The sequence below is a fragment of the Amblyomma americanum genome, chromosome 1 (genome assembly GCF_052857255.1).
Source record: "Amblyomma americanum isolate KBUSLIRL-KWMA chromosome 1, ASM5285725v1, whole genome shotgun sequence".
NCBI classification, from domain to species: Eukaryota; Metazoa; Arthropoda; class Arachnida; order Ixodida; family Ixodidae; genus Amblyomma; species Amblyomma americanum.
The window spans coordinates 414,053,113-414,069,616 of NC_135497.1; the positions used below are offsets into that span (position 1 = coordinate 414,053,113).

The 16,504-nt window shown below is 47.0% G+C and overlaps 1 pseudogene; it reads left to right on the forward strand.

Moving 5' to 3' along the window:
* The first annotated feature begins 13,191 nt into the window (after positions 1-13,191).
* On the forward strand, positions 13,192-15,611 carry LOC144124454 (uncharacterized; annotated as a pseudogene).
* The last annotated feature ends 893 nt before the right edge of the window (positions 15,612-16,504 follow it).

The following is a 16,504-nucleotide window of genomic DNA, read 5'->3' on the forward strand; positions in this document are numbered from 1 at the left end:
CGGGATTAACGATGTTGTCCGGCAGAGAATTCCACTCTACTACTGTTCTCAGAACAAAAAATATTTGTACACGGAAGCCCTACCAGATATTGCAGTTAACGAATGTCGCTTAGTATGTTGCATTCCGCTGGTGCTAGTCGACTTTGCACAAACTGGTATAGGTACACTGACTTTATCAGGAATGTACTTATGTAAGTGCTAGCGTTAAGCGGCTAATCTTTCTGAACGTTTCCAGTGCTTGAATATTCCTTCCTATCATTGAAGTGGTCGGCATATTGTATCTACCGTAAATAAACCCCACGTGGCTCCTCTGAACGCATGCTAATTGTATGATATCTTTAGTAAAATGGGGGCCCCATACCACCACAGCATATTCAAGCTTCGGCCTTTCACAAGTGTTGCAGGCTGCGACCTCCGTAGCGATAGCTGTTTCATTCAGTTTTCTTTTAATGACCTACAGATTTCTTTAAGCCGATGTACGGGCGCCAAGAATATTTGTGAACCAAGGAAGTCTATTCGCAAGTGTTAGAGGATCCTGCGCAGTAATATCGATTTCTTCCTTTCAGGTCTCTGCGCAGACAAAAGAAGATGGGGATGGGGGAGGGGGGTCAGTGGCGCATTACTCGACATTAATAGCATTGTTAGGAAAGGAAGAATATGATCATGCGAGCCATCCTGCGCTGTTTAACGGGGCTTTAATTATGTCAATGATACAGCTTTCGGGCTTAGTTTTAGGGGGCTGTAGCACACTCTAATATAGGATGGATGAGTGCTTGGTAAGAAATTTAAGATGCTTTGCAAACTCTAAAATTCACCCTAGAAAGCGGATTAGCTATGCAGACGGTTGAATGTATTCTCAAATTGGAATAAAACGTGAAGACAGTTTAGATGGGAGCAGCAAAGCAAGGTTACTTTACTTGGGGCAGACGGACTATTAGATCATTTAATTTTCGCTTTAATCTGGTGAAGACTGCTACGCGGCAGTGTTCATACCTGTAGACCCTGCGTGTATTCCTGATGGTACGTGGACAATGAAAGATTACTGGTTGAGTCTACATCCAGGGTATCCGTATTTTCTAGGCAGTGGTAATAAAGAGCTACCGATCGAGTAGTTGTTGAGTGGAGTTGTGACTGAAAGAAGAGAAATTCGTTTAGGAGGAACAATAAAGATGATTAAGGAAATATATGGTTTAGCTTTTTTTGTGAGGTTTTACATCCCGGCGTATCACCGGGAATGTCACAGCAAGAGGTAGCTAATTAAAACTGTGTTTTTCTTCTTTACGCTCTCTTCAAACTTTTCCAAGAAACACGATACCTCAACAGTAAAGAAAAGCGCTGTCGACAATCCTTAATCCGCCGCACAAGCGGCGCCTGCAAAATCCGGCAAGTAATCCTGAGCTCATATAACCAAGCTCTTACGGCCAAAAGGCGATAACGCAGCTTAAAGAAGGACCTTTCAACCGCTGCATAAATTACGGTTTTCATGCTGGTAAAATTAAAGCAGCCGTGGCACTTTAAGGTAGGGCTGAGAATGAAGAACTTGTTGGATAGCCTAGGTTACAATATCATAAAGAAGTGAGTTTTGAAGCGCTATAAAGTGATAATCGGGTGAACACTGCGCGGCGAAATATTTACAGCTTTCATTAAACTGTTTCAGGAAAGAGCTTAGTGGATGGAGTGCAAGGCTTTCATCTAGAGCAGGCGAGGCGGAAATCATTACACAGAATGTGTGACGACGGAGCGGGTCCTCTTGATCGCATAAGTCTAGAAACGAGCAGGCAAATAGAAATACGATCTCAGTTGTAGGAGCCCGTGCTTGCCGGAGAAGAAGAGGGCTTCCTACACGTAAGCTTCCATGTTTAATGCCAGGTGAATGTCTCAAGGACACTGCGCTGCTTTTGCATGACAATGCGTGCACATGTCGTTATCTGCAATAAATATTATGCCAGAGGGAAACTTTTTCCGCGTAAGAGCACGGCAAAATAAAATAAAACGGATGTTTCACGTCTAGAACTCTGCGCGGAATTTACAGATTTCTCGAGAGGATGAAACACATTTCACTGGGTCCTCCCCGGGGTAGAGTCTTGGTCAAAAGTCTTAAGGTCAAAGGCTTATCGCTTCAGGCGCATAACAGAACCATTACGGCATCATTAAGACCGACTGACCTTGAAATGATAGCAGAAGGTGTCGTCTTGCGGTTGAGAAGCTTCCTGCTTGACTTGTGCTTTGAATGATCCGCTACACAAAGTAATCTAGGAACATTCATTTCGCTGCAGCTGAGCGCTGTGGCCTTAAGACTTTTGACCAAGACTTTACGTCTCTAACATCAAAACGCCACCGGAGCGCAGCGTAGTAGACTGTACTACACTATCTTACTGAGACATGCACAGACACCTGTATTTAGCCTGTAGAAAGCATGCATAGTGGTTCCGACACTAAGCATGAGTTCGTGAAGCCGGCCTGGCTAGATACATCGCGACCGCATGTGCATTTAATTGGATTCTTGCACCTAGGCGCAGAGTTGCCATGATTTCTAATGTTGAGAAAATTTTACTGCTGGGCAAGAACGCACATTTTAAAGGCGCTTCGAATTAATAAAAAAAGAAGCATAGGTATAGGACATCTAAATCGGTCCACCGTGCAATACAACTCAAAAACGATCAATAAGTAAAAGGCGCCTATCTTTTGTTTATGCTCGCAGTGACATTGTTAACTGTTCGCTCATTTGGAACATGTTGAGGGGAGCCCCCAAGGTGAAGTAGATTTGTAATAAGAAATGACAAGGATGGCAATCAGTAATTATTCCCTTATTACAAATCTACTCCACCTTGGGGGATTCCTCTAAACATTTGACCAAACTCACCTTTAATGTTCACAAGTTGGGGTTTTATGGACAGGCGCTCGTAACCATAAGTTTCACATCAAGGATCTATGATAACAGATTATCGTGCGTTCTCTCTGTGACGTCTGTCTTTGTCTGACTGACATCTGATTACTGATTTTTTCTTAACTGTTTTGGTTTTAAGCTCGTGTTTTCAATTCAAACATCACCAGCCATCAAACTGATCACCAGCCCAACGAGACAGAATGCTCAATAATCGACCATATTAGACCTGATACTAACGTAACATACACAAAACTTTATGCCACTTTTGAATCTGCCGGGTAATTAACTAAAACAATCACACTCTATGACAAAGGAGACTATGAAAGCATCAACAGTGAACTTGATGCGTTCCAAATCTGGTTGTTAACCGATTTTCATGATCGCACTCCTGAAACTAATTGGCTACTGTTCAAGAACAAAATGCACACTCTAATTGAAAAATTTATACCTACCATCACCATACCCGAACTCCATGCATCACCTTGGTTCAGTTCCGTGCTAAAACGCATGAATAACAAAAAGAAAGTACTTTTCCGAACCGCTAAAAAAATCAATAACACCAACACGTGGCAAAATTGTTACGAAGCAGAAATATCCTATAACCTACAAGTATACAAAACTAAGCATCATTTTTTCTTTTACTCTACTCTACATGATTCGTACAAACCAGCGTCAATTCTGGAAATGTATCACTCCTAACCCCATCAGAAATTTAGCACTGTGTGACAATGATAATAATCCAATTGAAGATCATGACGTTGCGGAATTTTTGTATTTATCATTCAGCTCAGTTTTCACTCACGAATCGGTAACCGAATTACCCGATTTCCCTTCCTTTAACTTTCCACTTATGCCGGACTTGAGCTTCGAACCTGATGATATTGTGAAAATTATCGATTCTTTGAAATTAAACCTCTCAGCTGGTGTTGACGGAATTATTACTAAAGTGTTAGAAAATACAAAACATGCAACTAACGCCATTTTGTCTCATATCTTTCATCAATCCCTTTCATCAACCATCATAACCCATGACTGGAAAATAGGCAAGGTCATCCCAGTCCCAAAAAAAGAGCCTTCATCTTCTCGCCATAATTATCGACCAATATCTATCGCATGTATCGCTTCTAAACTAATGGAACATATAATTTTCTCTCAAATTATAACATTTCTAGTGTCCGTCAACTTTTTCCACCCTAACCAGCATGGCTGTCTGAAAGGTTTATCTTGCGAAACACAGTTAACCCTCTTTATTAACGACCTTAGCTCTAGCATTGACCTTGACATTACTATTGACAACCTCTTCATTAATTTTGAAAAACCTTGTGACAAATTTCCTCATAAACGACTATTCCTAAAACTTTCACGCCTCAATCTTAACGAGCATGCTTTTAATTGGATATGCAGTTTTCTCACTAATCGGCAGCAGTTTGTTTTTGCTAATAAATGTTCATCTTCTTATTCTTCTGTTATATCTGAGGTACCTCAGGGCACCGTCTTGGGCCCCCTTCTTTTTCTCATATATATTATTGATTTGCCTGCTAACATATGTTCTAACATTCGCATATTCGCTGATGATTGCGTTATCTACCGGCATGTTACTAACAGCGATGACATTTTGCTTCTTCAGTCTGATAGGAAGCACGTACTAACCTGGTGTAATACATGGCTAATGTCCTTAAATGTGAAAAAAACATGTCTGCTATCAATCCACCGACTTCATTCACAAGCATCTTCAAGATATCTAATCGGGAATGCAGAAATCGCTTCAGTATCAACTTACAAGTATTTAGGCATCCATTTGACACCTGATCTAAATTGGTCCTTTCATGTATCTCAGGTTACTAGCGAGGCAAATCGCGTCCTTGGTTACTTTCGACGAACCCTGCAACTAGCACCCCCATCAGTGAAATTCCTTGCACACTTAACACTTATCCGTCCCAAATTAGAATATGCATGAGCGATCTGGAACCCTCATCAAAATAACCTTTCCACTACTCTCGGATCTGTACAAAATCGCTCAGCTCGTTTCATTTCCTCAGCCTATTCTTATCATGCAAGTGTAACAACTAAGAGGCAATGTTCCTTTCACAACTTTGGCAAACCGAAGAAAAATTTCCAGATTGTGTCTGTTTCATAAGTTCTATTATCATCCATTTCTAAACTCCATTATTAGCCCCGCACATCGCATCTCCAATCGCACAAAGCACGGGAAGGCCGTCTACCCTCCCCCTGCCCGCACTTCTACGCATCTTTCATCATTTTTCGTTCATACAGAAAGGGACTGGAATGACTTGCGAAACACCATCGTGGATCAGATCGACTCATCGTCATTCAGATCGTCCATAGAAAAAACGTACAGCTGAATATTACACCCCCTCATGTAATACCCCTTCAATGGGGCCTTTGAGGTGCTAATAAATAAATAAATGAATAACTAAATAAATAAATGTGGCTTTAGTTTTATTATGTTTAGAACCTAACGTGCTTCAGATCTACTTTTTCTAATGCACATTACACCGAATGTGCTTTCATCTAGTGTTTTGTTCTGTAAAGTACTAATTTTTGTCTGCTAACTAAAGTGTGAAATTTTGAGCACGGTAAGATGTCGTTCCTTGTGTTAGAACTGCTGCCGGAGTGTGCATACAGGGGGCCGGGCATTGTCAAGCCGCAGTTATGCCACTTTTACCCGTCACCCACTTGTCTCCTTGAGAGACAAAGTATGATTTGATTGCACCACGGCGAAGAGCTCAATAAAAAAGGTAATTTTAAACAACTTTGCGAATGAACCTATGCTTGGGTCGTGGTGACCTGCTTGAAGTCTGGAGTCCTTGAAATAGCAGAAATCTTGAAATGATCAAGGGGACTGCCCTTTGGGTGGTCATTACTTATCCGAAATAAGAACAGTGGTCACGCTACTGACCATTCCTATTTTTGGACAGGAATCTGATGGCCATTGTTGATACATGCTAAAATTTCGGCCTTCTCAACAGGGAACATTGAAATAATATTAATGTCACTGCCATGGTATCCTTAATCCTGTGGGTCAATGGAAGTGCAGTATCTAGACAAACTATTGCAGTAGGCTTCGAACCAGCATATACAGTGTAATTCAAGCTAACGAACTTTTTATCCTTGAACCGGTTGCGCCCTTCCATTCTTGCAGATTGGGCACAATGGATATTTAGTGTTTTTGCAACATGATGACAGTACTGACTATAATATTTACTGTTGTAAATGACTTATCACTGTTCTATTATCTCTTCAGCACTCTTACTACAATATTAGTCGCAAAACTGTAATCTGAGAAGACATGTAATTTTTGGTTTATGCAGACTCCATGCCCTGGGCAGGTGAAGAGAACCTCGTTCAATGCGCAGACACAAAAAAAAATGAGAAAGAGGCAGACAGTTGTTCCTAACAAGGTATTGAATTATAAAAAGGAAATATTTACTCTTCAACGTTTTCAGAGCTGTGCTTAATATTGCTAGAAGTATTTTCTCAGTACATGCTGATCTTTTTAACCTAACGGTAAACTCACCTTTGACGTGTGTACATTTTAACTGATCTTTCTAAATAACGCAAAAATATTTAATTTTTGAACCATATTTCAGCATTTGTAGTTCAACGTTTTGTAGCACTGTAGTGACCTTGCATTCACTTATGACATATCCAGGCTCAAAGGGAGACAAAGTTTATGCTTTCATTAAAGACCGACTACAGGATGCACATAGAGTGACTCCTTCATAAGTGGTCAAAAACCAAAGCCCTTACCAATAGTGGAGTCATTTTTCTTCGTATGAATATATAGTCCAGACACATTCAACCACACATAATAGACGTAGTTTCATTTACGACCCGCATATCACTGCAAATTACAGGACACATGTAAATGACGACTGCTTGAAAGAGTCATTTCGCTTTGCCGAGGTTGCTACAGCGCCATCTGCTTTTTCAAACTCGTATGGGAGACGATGCCTCCTCTGATTTCTAGTGAATTCGTAAGACATCGCCTGCGAACAGAAAGCTACTGAAGGACCGCGTTTGACTCGACCGTAGCAGACGCAGCCTTGCGTTGTCTGCATGGGTAGGTGCCTGGTCGCCACATCAATGTGACCCCTTTTGAAAAATAGTTTCTCCGCAAAAAGGAAAAGTACTTTTACATTTTTTATATATAAAGCTAATTAAATGGCTTGAGCGTTTCGCTGTTTCCGTAATGTCGTATGGCGTTGCCCACATGGCGTTTTTTGGTCCTCAGCCTGGCCGTTTTCGTAGATATCGAGTTATTTGCAAATAAATTAAAAAAGCTACGCAAGGACTCCGAAATAAACTCTAACACAAAGATTACAAAAGGATTACAAGATTCCAGAAAACAGCACTAAAAAGTTGTGTGCCAAAATTAGGACTCTAAATTTAATTTTAAAAATGCGAAAACCGTGAACATTTGCTTCTGTTAAGCCCTTTTATTTTGAGCCAAACTGGCGTCATCCACAGTTTTTCTGTTGGGGAACGACACGGCATACATATCTTTGTCTACATGCCCAGATAAGCTGCTGCGGGCATCATGGTTCTTTAGCAATAATTTTCTAAGAATACCCGAAATAAGTCAATTGTCTTGTTTTTGGAGCATGATATTTGGAGTAAAGCATAATGTTTTCTTGGAAACAACCCCTCTATACTTCTATTTGTACTTTTACTGACTAATATGAATATTTTAAAACAAAACTGAAGTGTCAAGAATTTGTTGCGTCTTCTTTCGCGTGGACGGAACAGGCCGCAGATGCACGACAAGCATTTCTTGAAGAAATTGAAGGTTTAAAGAAAGAAAGGAAAGTTTGAAGCAGCTTTCTCTGATTAAATGCACGCTTAGCTGCACATGTTAATAAAACCGGAAGTAGTAATTGCTTGACACGGCCAGTAAATATGGTTCAGTAGAACGCGTAGGGGGGGGCTAGATGGTGCATGACTGTGGAAAAGTTGAAAGGGCTAAAAGGACACACACAGCAGGAGACACGGACGAGCGCTCGTCCGTGTCTCGTCCTGTGTGTGTCCTTTTAGCTCTTTCATTTTCCACAGATAGTGAGGTCCAATTGTCTGAAAAATACTGCTAAGAGAAAAGCGCAGGGCTTTTACAACGCCACTGTTGAGCTTGAAAGAAGCGAAGCTTTCGTGAAAGCTTGGACTAAAAAGCAAATTTGTTTGAGCATTTTCACTGGTACAAATTTCTTTGTAGTGAAGGCTACATTTGTGCTGTATCAGAAATGCTGCTTTGGTAAGCTGCTCGGCTTATTAGCCCTTGAGAAAATTCCGGCAATGGCTTGAAAGGTTTTGAAAACCTCTGAACCTTTGCTCACAAAATCAGCATGGACCCTGCAAACGCTTGCAAATGTGTAAAAATGAAGAAAAACGCCTTCTAAGAGAGAATAAAAACAAGCAAAGCAGTTCATTTTTTCTCACAATCTAGAAAATATATATCACTGTTATTACGGAGTAAGGAGATCATAAACACAGTGCAATAAAATCATACAGCAGACCACTGCATTCAAAAAATTTAACATTCTGATTCGATAGGCTTTGCCAGTTCTGATTACAGACTCTGCAATACAGACAGTAGTCCAAGTTACAGCACCTCTTGTATACGCATACAAGGAGCAATTAGGATATATGGCGGCGCCGAAGCAGAAGTCATCCATTTGAAAAACAGGAACATTAAGCATGCCGTCAACATTTGCCTGCTGATCTACTACTTGAGAAAAGTCTTAGCTACCCCTCTGCATTTTCACAAACGCTGGTTCTTGTTCAGAAATTTCTAAGGCATCAAGAACAAATTCCACGAGGAATGACTTCAAACCGATTGACGTGCATTTTGGAACTCTTCAAGAAAAACGGAAATTTTCTGATCCGTACGATTAGCAAAGTTTAGAAGTGTCCATATAATTTTTTTTACAAAAAACTTGTCAGTTAACCGGAGTTAACATAATGCATGAATATTTTGATTTTTAGACCAAGTCCTCCTAATTGTTTTATACCGCTGAATAGAAATAGTTTTGGATATGGGCGAAGTTTTGAGAGCCCATGCACTTCCATGTGCCACGCTTCTGCGTCTGCTGAATAAGTTCATCATTCCATCTGTAGCGCATAGGCTACCGTGCACACGCGGACATTATAAATTTATGGATCAGGAAGGTGACAGACCACTAGGCCAAAAAAAGCATGGTTAACTTAACTCTGTCTTTATTTATTCTAAGGGCTTTAATCATGTTTATTAGAAGTAATAAAACGAAAATACAGTTCGCCGCAGAAGGGTAATGACTCCACAACCTCTGCATGTCCAATGCGAGATCTTTGCACCAGACATGCGGAGGCTGTTCGTTCGAATCCCACCCATGCAGCTTTGGTGTACTATATGTTCTCAAAACGTTAAATTTAAATATTTAAAGCTAGAAAGCAGTGTAAAATTATTTATTGTGAAGATTTTGAGATAACTATAAGTAGACATATACAAAATTTTAAAATGTATGCCTGCATTAAAGGTTACACTCTTAGAGGTTGCATGTTAACTTTTGCTCTGAAAGTTCCTGTGTAACCAGAGAAATATCGTGACCTATAATATAGAGGTTACCATATCTAAAGGTTATGCATAACCTGTAAATTACAAGCATACAAATCGCATAAATGTATGCCTTTTATAAACATTACCAAATTAAGAGTGTTCCACAGCAGATATGGGAAAAAATAAACGATGCAATTTGTTGCGGACGGGTCGATTTGTACAGTGAGGCGCAGCAACACACAAGTTTGGTTTTTCATTTCTTTTTTTTTTGCTTCAGCAAGGAAGCAAAAATGGGTGGACTCTTCCGACCAAGAACGATGTGCGTGCCCGTCCGCTACAAAGGATTTACGCACAGCATCATCACCCTCATCGTCGCAAAAAAATGTGTTTTTAATGTCCCGTTGCCGCACCATACAGCCGGGTTTTTTCAATGAGAGTCCGCGGTTTTCGAAGAGCGGTCCCGTGACTGGCTCTTCCTGTGCTTGCGTATTTGATTTTAACTCAGATGGAGCGAGCAACCTAGAATTTCATTCAAGTAAAATATTGTCTCATTTTGCATGAACTCTGTCATTGCTGCAAAATATCCGGTGAATCTTCTCAACACAGACAAACAAGCAATAAAAACCCAGTCGGACCATCTCGATTCAAGCTTTCAAATATGTCTTCGTGAGGGGCTCTGAAAGAGCCCCTTCCCACTTCCATGTGTTTATTTTCTTGGGCATATCGTCGTCTGTCTCACACAGAACACTTGTTTTGCGTAAAAAAAAGCCAACAATAAATATAAGACGGTGTGGGATACACTGGTATCCCCTCCTCGTCCCCCGCGCCAGCGGCGATCGTGACTTACACGTGCGCGCTGGCCACCAGGAATGTGGAGAGAAGGCACCCCCGCGATTCTGCTCATTTCCGCCCCAGCACTGACGTGACGTCACGGCAGCGCGCTGCCTTCTGCGGAGAGGGTAGCACGCCTAAGCTTGACGGCAACGATTTGCTGCCAGGGAGGCAATGACCGAGAGGATAAAAGGAGGGGAACGCGCGGCGGGAAGGGACTCTCGCTGCAGGACCGTACCTAAATGCCCCACGGACCCCTCCGCTGCCCGCCGGCCCCCGAACACCAACGCCAGACGACGTCAACGACCTGGTGAGCTGCTGAACATCTATTTTACGGATAGAACATTCTTCCACAGTGTGCTTTACCTCGCGTTAGGATAATAAACTGTTTCCTAGCGTGCCCTGCCGTTGCCTATTTCGTCCGGACCTGCCGTGGCTGCGACTCTGCGCCACGGGCTGGGGAAACGTGTTGCGTACCTGAATAACGCCTGCGTGTAGCTTGCACGGAAGCTCGCCTTCCCGGCCGGCTGGACGCAGAGTGACCCCATATCTTGGCGCCCAACGTGGGGCCCGCTCTTGGAACATTGGACGACTGTCAGTTCGGTTCAAGGAACGCTCTTTGTCCGGACTTGACAAGTGCTAGGCCTAAAGTGAATTTTGATCGCTAGGACCTGCGGCATGCTTTCTTGAGTGCGAGGTGTATTGCGCTGCAGCATGTTTGAACTTTTTGACACGCTCAGCACATTTTTAATTAAGATTTCCCTGGAGTTTCTTCATGAGAATCACTTTGTCCGCATCGAGGGAGCGCGAGGCCTAGCGCCCGCGGAGTCGCCGAGCCCGAAGCGAATGAGTACGGAAGCCGCGTGCGTGGTCCGAGTTTCTGTGTATATTTTCTCTGCTGTCTCTTTTTCGACTCTGGGAGTCGTGGCTCTGGGAGCCGGGTGGTCTGGTGCCACGGGTGCCGCTCCGAGCTCGCTGGTATTGCAGCTCGGCGCCGGGCGCTCCGACACCGTCCGATACGGTGGGCGCCGACCGCTCAGAAGCTGTTTTGTGCAGTGAGTGGCGTAGGACCTCCCCACAAAGCTGTTGTCTCCTCGCGGCTGCGCGCACTTAACCCGTTTCGGGTCTTTGTTGTGTTCACGGTCGTTGTCGGAGTGGTAGTTAGGTCTAATGCTTTTCGGAGCTGCCTGCACCACGTCAGAAGAGGCACGACCACCGGACCGTGGTGTTTAGAGGGGGCGCACTTTGCTGCCCGCCCGTTTTTTTTTTGTAACCCCGCATGAACTGAGCAGTCTCGTTCAACTCAACAAAGGGCTTTGTTCACTCGAACGTTGCGTTTGCACAGCCGCCGACACGTTTTGCTAGCGAGTTTGGCATTGTGCCACGAGGCCCCTGCGGATGCCGTTTCTCCTCCCGTGACCTACGTTAAAGGCACGCCGAGAGCGTTTCGGCAATTTTGCAGATCTGGTGGAGCCACCCAGGCTTGCTTTCCGGTGCACATCGTCTCGCTGCCACCTGCTGCGACGGTGCGGCCTGTATCCTGTTCGCCGCATCCATCCGGGGCAGCTGTGGCGAGACCAGTCAGCAGTCACCTCCGGCTGCTGCTGCCCTGGCGACTACTGCAGAATCCTGGCCTGCAGCTTTCCCACCGGCCTTCTATTCGCGGGCCTGTGAACACGGTAGTCCGCGGGCCATGCGAGTCCCAGCGGAGACCTTCAGCCGCCTTCGGAACGCCGCGGAAGACTGCGTGGACGCTGTCGGCGTGACCTCCGCTGCAAGACGTGCCTCAAGGACATGAAGTCCAGGAGACTCCTCCATAGCATGTACTTTCAGGCGCGTGGGTCTATTTAAGGTAGGGGGATGTGGGGACCTGCCCTGCAGCCCCCTGTGTTTGCTTTCCCGCGAGGCACTGTGCAGCAGCAGTCTCACCCCGAGGATGAGCGCATTCCCTTGTCAGTTACATTAACTGGCAAGGGAGAGCGCCAGCGTCGCTGCACGGAAGACTGCTGAAGCCCGCGCGCGGGAGATGGGGGCTTCGGGTGGGATCGTCGGCGCGAGCGGACGTGTCGCTCGCGGCTCCGCTCTTCGCCGGAGGGGCAAGGAAGCGACGGAGACAGGCTCCCGTAGTCGTCCCGTCCGGCCTTCGGAGTATATATCCCTTGCCCTAGCGCGGGCGAACATTCGCTCGGAACCTTGCTGGTGAGTCGGACGACCTTGATTCATTAGCGTACCTTGTTGCTAGCTGGCGTTATTGTTGCTGTAGCAATAAATGCCTGTTTGTGTCAGCCAGTGTGTCGTTCCTTTGTTCCCGCAGAGCAAGGCCCGCCGTGGTCGGCGAGCGCTCGGTAGCGTACGCGATCACGGGGTGGGGTCCGGGCGGCTTTGAACCGTGTAAGCCGCGATTGAGTGGGGAGAACGTATTTATCTCCCCAAATCAACCCCACTGCGGTCACCTTCATACCAGTGGGCATGCTCTCTTATTTCTAAGCGCAGGACAAAGGTTTTTTTTTCTTTTTTTGATGTTCAGTTCGCATCGCTAGCAGGTGGTCGATAACTTTTGCCGTCTTCCTCCCCCACCGACGGCATCTAGCCAAGCACTTCACGATGCAAACGAAAAACTCGGAGAAGTCCGATAACTTATTTTTCAGCCCAAAATTCCAGGCGCATTGCCCGTTTTTTCCTTCCTTTGGCGATTCGCTTGTACGCTGTGTTCCGTGCACGTACCGCGGGAAGTCTTCTTCGCCGGGGGTGGCGCTGCGATCGCCGAGGTGAGCAGACGTGTTCACATCGGCTCTGTCAATGCTAACCAATTACGCAGTGCTAATTACCTCGAAACAAAGTTTTCCTTGCACCTCGGCGGCAGCCGCTCGTCAGCTCCGAGATGGAGGCGTGTGCTACGACAACAATGATCGTGGGCAATCAAATGTGCGTTCAAGTTCAAGGAAAAGAGATATCACCAGAGGAATACCACAACGACGCCGGGTGGACGCTCGCCGGGAAACGCATGTCGAGGCTGCGCCAGCGGACCCCCGACAGCGGCAAGCCCGACGGACCCGGCGGGAGTCAAACAAGCCCGAAATCGAAATTCAACAAGAACGTAAGAGCCTCGGCCATCAAGGCAGCACGCATCCCAGCCATGCCACTGGAAGAGAGCAAGATAGTCGTCAGACCCAGGGGGGGACTGGACATCGTCAAGACCGGCACCACCACCGTCGCTGCGGCCATACTCGCCGCGGCCAAGATCACGAGTGAGGAAAGCGCCGCGGACACCATCTGCCCCAACACGCAACATCATGGTCGTCAGCACACCGAACGAAGACAACGCGGCAAGGTACGCTAAAATCCAGGAAATCTATATTCAAGGCAAACCCTAAGAGGTCAGCGCATATGGCACGGCTCCTCACGACACCGTAAAGGGCGTCATCAGAGGCATCCCCATCGACGAGAGCACCGACGAGCTAGATAGGAACATCGTCAACGAGATAAACCTGCTAGCAGTGGGCGCAAAGAGGATCGGCAGCACGACCCCGCGATCATGGTGTTCCAGGGACCCAAGGTACCGAATTTCGTCCGATACGGAGTCACCCTGATACCGTGCCGCCTCTACAGAAAACAGATCGACGTTTGCCAGCAGTGCGGCCGAGTGGGACACCGAAAGGACATGTGCCCGACCCCCACAATCAAGACGTGTCTGGCCTGCGGACTCGCCAACCCCCAAGAAGACCATCGCTGTACCCCAAAATGTAAGTTGTGCGGCGACGAACACCCGACTGGAGACCGAACGTGCAAGGAGAAATACAAGATCCACTACGTAGTGCGCAAGCGACAATGGGAGCGCCGACAGGCTGATCATCAGCTGCTATCTGAGAGCAATTTCCCGCCACTCGACAAGCCGCCAGCTGCGGAAAGTCAAGGACTCTATCAGAGAACCGCGCGCCAAAATCCAAAGGCAGCAGCTGCTGCAAGAGAAGCCTCAGTAGGAAAAGGTCACCATCACGTGAGCGAGTCAGCTGGGTCGACGCAGCTAAAGGGAACAATATAAGGAACGCGCAGAAAATCACTGAAGCCACGAAGAAAGACGATATAAACAAGGTGCGAGAAGCCAACGAGACCTTAAGACAAGAGAACGCGGCGTTGCGAACGACCATCAACAGCCTCACGAGAGAGATCGCCTAGATCCGTAAGTTGCTGCTATGCAACAACGAGCCTCTACAGAGACCCACGCCAAGCACAAGCAAGCCCGACGAAACAACCATGAACACCCAGGAGACAGCCGTAGAGGATCCGGCGCCGAAGAAGCGAGCCGTCGAGGCCACGCGCAAGCAAACAGAAAACGATCGAATCGACAACCCCGAGGCCAAATTCGAAGCGAGATTCACCAAACTCGAACAATTAATCAAGGCGAACATCGCAGCAGTGACAGCAATGAAACAAACAATGGAGACCTACCAAGCCGAGAACACGAACAGATTCGCCTACATCGAAAGACCCTACAGCCGATAGTGAGCCACCCGACGTTTGCGCCCCTCTTCGCGCAACATCCACCCAACCAGGAAACCACGTACACACCAACGCAATCATGGCCGCCAACGCAACAACAGCAGCAGGCTTAACAGCGTGACAGTGGAACTGTCGCGGCCTCGGAAGGAAGAAGGCAGTCATCCAACAGCACATCGCGCATGCCGCGCGCAAGCCGGACGTGATCCTATTACAAGAAACACTCACCGACGCACCGTCAAGGGCCAGCCCGACGGGATAGGCCTGTGCACCCTGGTCAGGAAGGGACTCACGTTCGTTGAGCACGAGCAGCAAAGCAATATCAAGATCGAGCACACACTCACCGAAATCATCCCGGGCAAGAAGAGAAAAGGAAGCATATTTCTGCTCAACATCTACAGCAACCCATCGCAGAGAAAACAGAGATTCAAAACAATACTGCACAGAGCCAGCACCGCAGCAGGCCGCAACACGTTGATCGTCTGCGGCGACTTCAACGCGATGAACCCAGCCTGGGGCTACAACAAGTACACAGCAAAGGGCCGCGACCTGTACCAATACGCCATGGAACTCGACTTCACCCTCATCACGGAACCGACGCATCCGACGAGAATCGGCAACTCTGTGTCCCGGGACACCACTCCCTACCTCACGTTTGTCCAGAATGGCATCCGGGGCGCGATCACCTGGAGAAACACGGGACTCGACCTCGGCAGCGACCACACCATCGTGGAAATCAGCATACCGGAACACAACGACACCAGCATAAAAACACACAGATGGATAGACTGGGATGCCTTCCGAGACGCCAGAAGACAGACGCTGACGACGAGATCGAAGACATAGAGTCGTGGACGGCCGAAATCACCAAGAGCGTACGTGACGCGACCAAAGAAATTGAAACGGACGCGGCGATTGATAAAGTAGACAGCCGGCTAGCGCATCTCATCGAAGCCAAGCAGTCGATACTCAGTCGCTGGAAGAAAAAACGGCTCAACCGCAGACTCAGAAAGAAGGTGGCGGAGGTCAACCGAGCGATCGAGGAGCACTGCCGCGCGCTATGCACGCAACAGTGGATCGAGATCTGCAACGCGGCAGACGGGCAGATGCATAGCGGGAAGACGTGGAACCTGCTGCGGCACCTGCTCGACGAAACCAAGACCAAGTCGCACCAAAGGGACAGACTCGCCAAGCTCATACATCGGGCGGTCTCGGTACACGGCGCCGACGAAGTCACCAGGCGCATCAATGACAGATACCTGCCCAATACACCTACCGAACAACACGCGCCGTACGGCGGCCTACCCAACGCGAAGCTCAATTGTGACATCGACGTCGAGGAGGTCCGCGCGGCCCTGCACGACCTCAACAGCCGGTCGGCAGCTGGCCCGGACCTCGTCACGAACAAGGCGCTCAAGAACCTCGACGACGGCTCGATTGAGAACCTCGCAAAATACTTCAACAAGTGCTGGAGAGCGGCCGCGCTAACAAAGCAGTGGAAGACAGCCAAGACTATCCTGATACCCAAGCCAGGGAAGCCACCGGTCACGGACAACCTCCGGCCCATCTCGCTCACGTCCTGCGTGGGCAAGGTGATGAAGCACGTCCTGCTCAACAGGTGGCAAGACTACCTGGAACGAGAAGGGCTGTACCCGGCCACGGTGATCGGCTTCAGACAGCACCTAAGCACGCAGGACGCGATGCTGCAGCTGAAATACCAAATCATAGACGATGGCGGC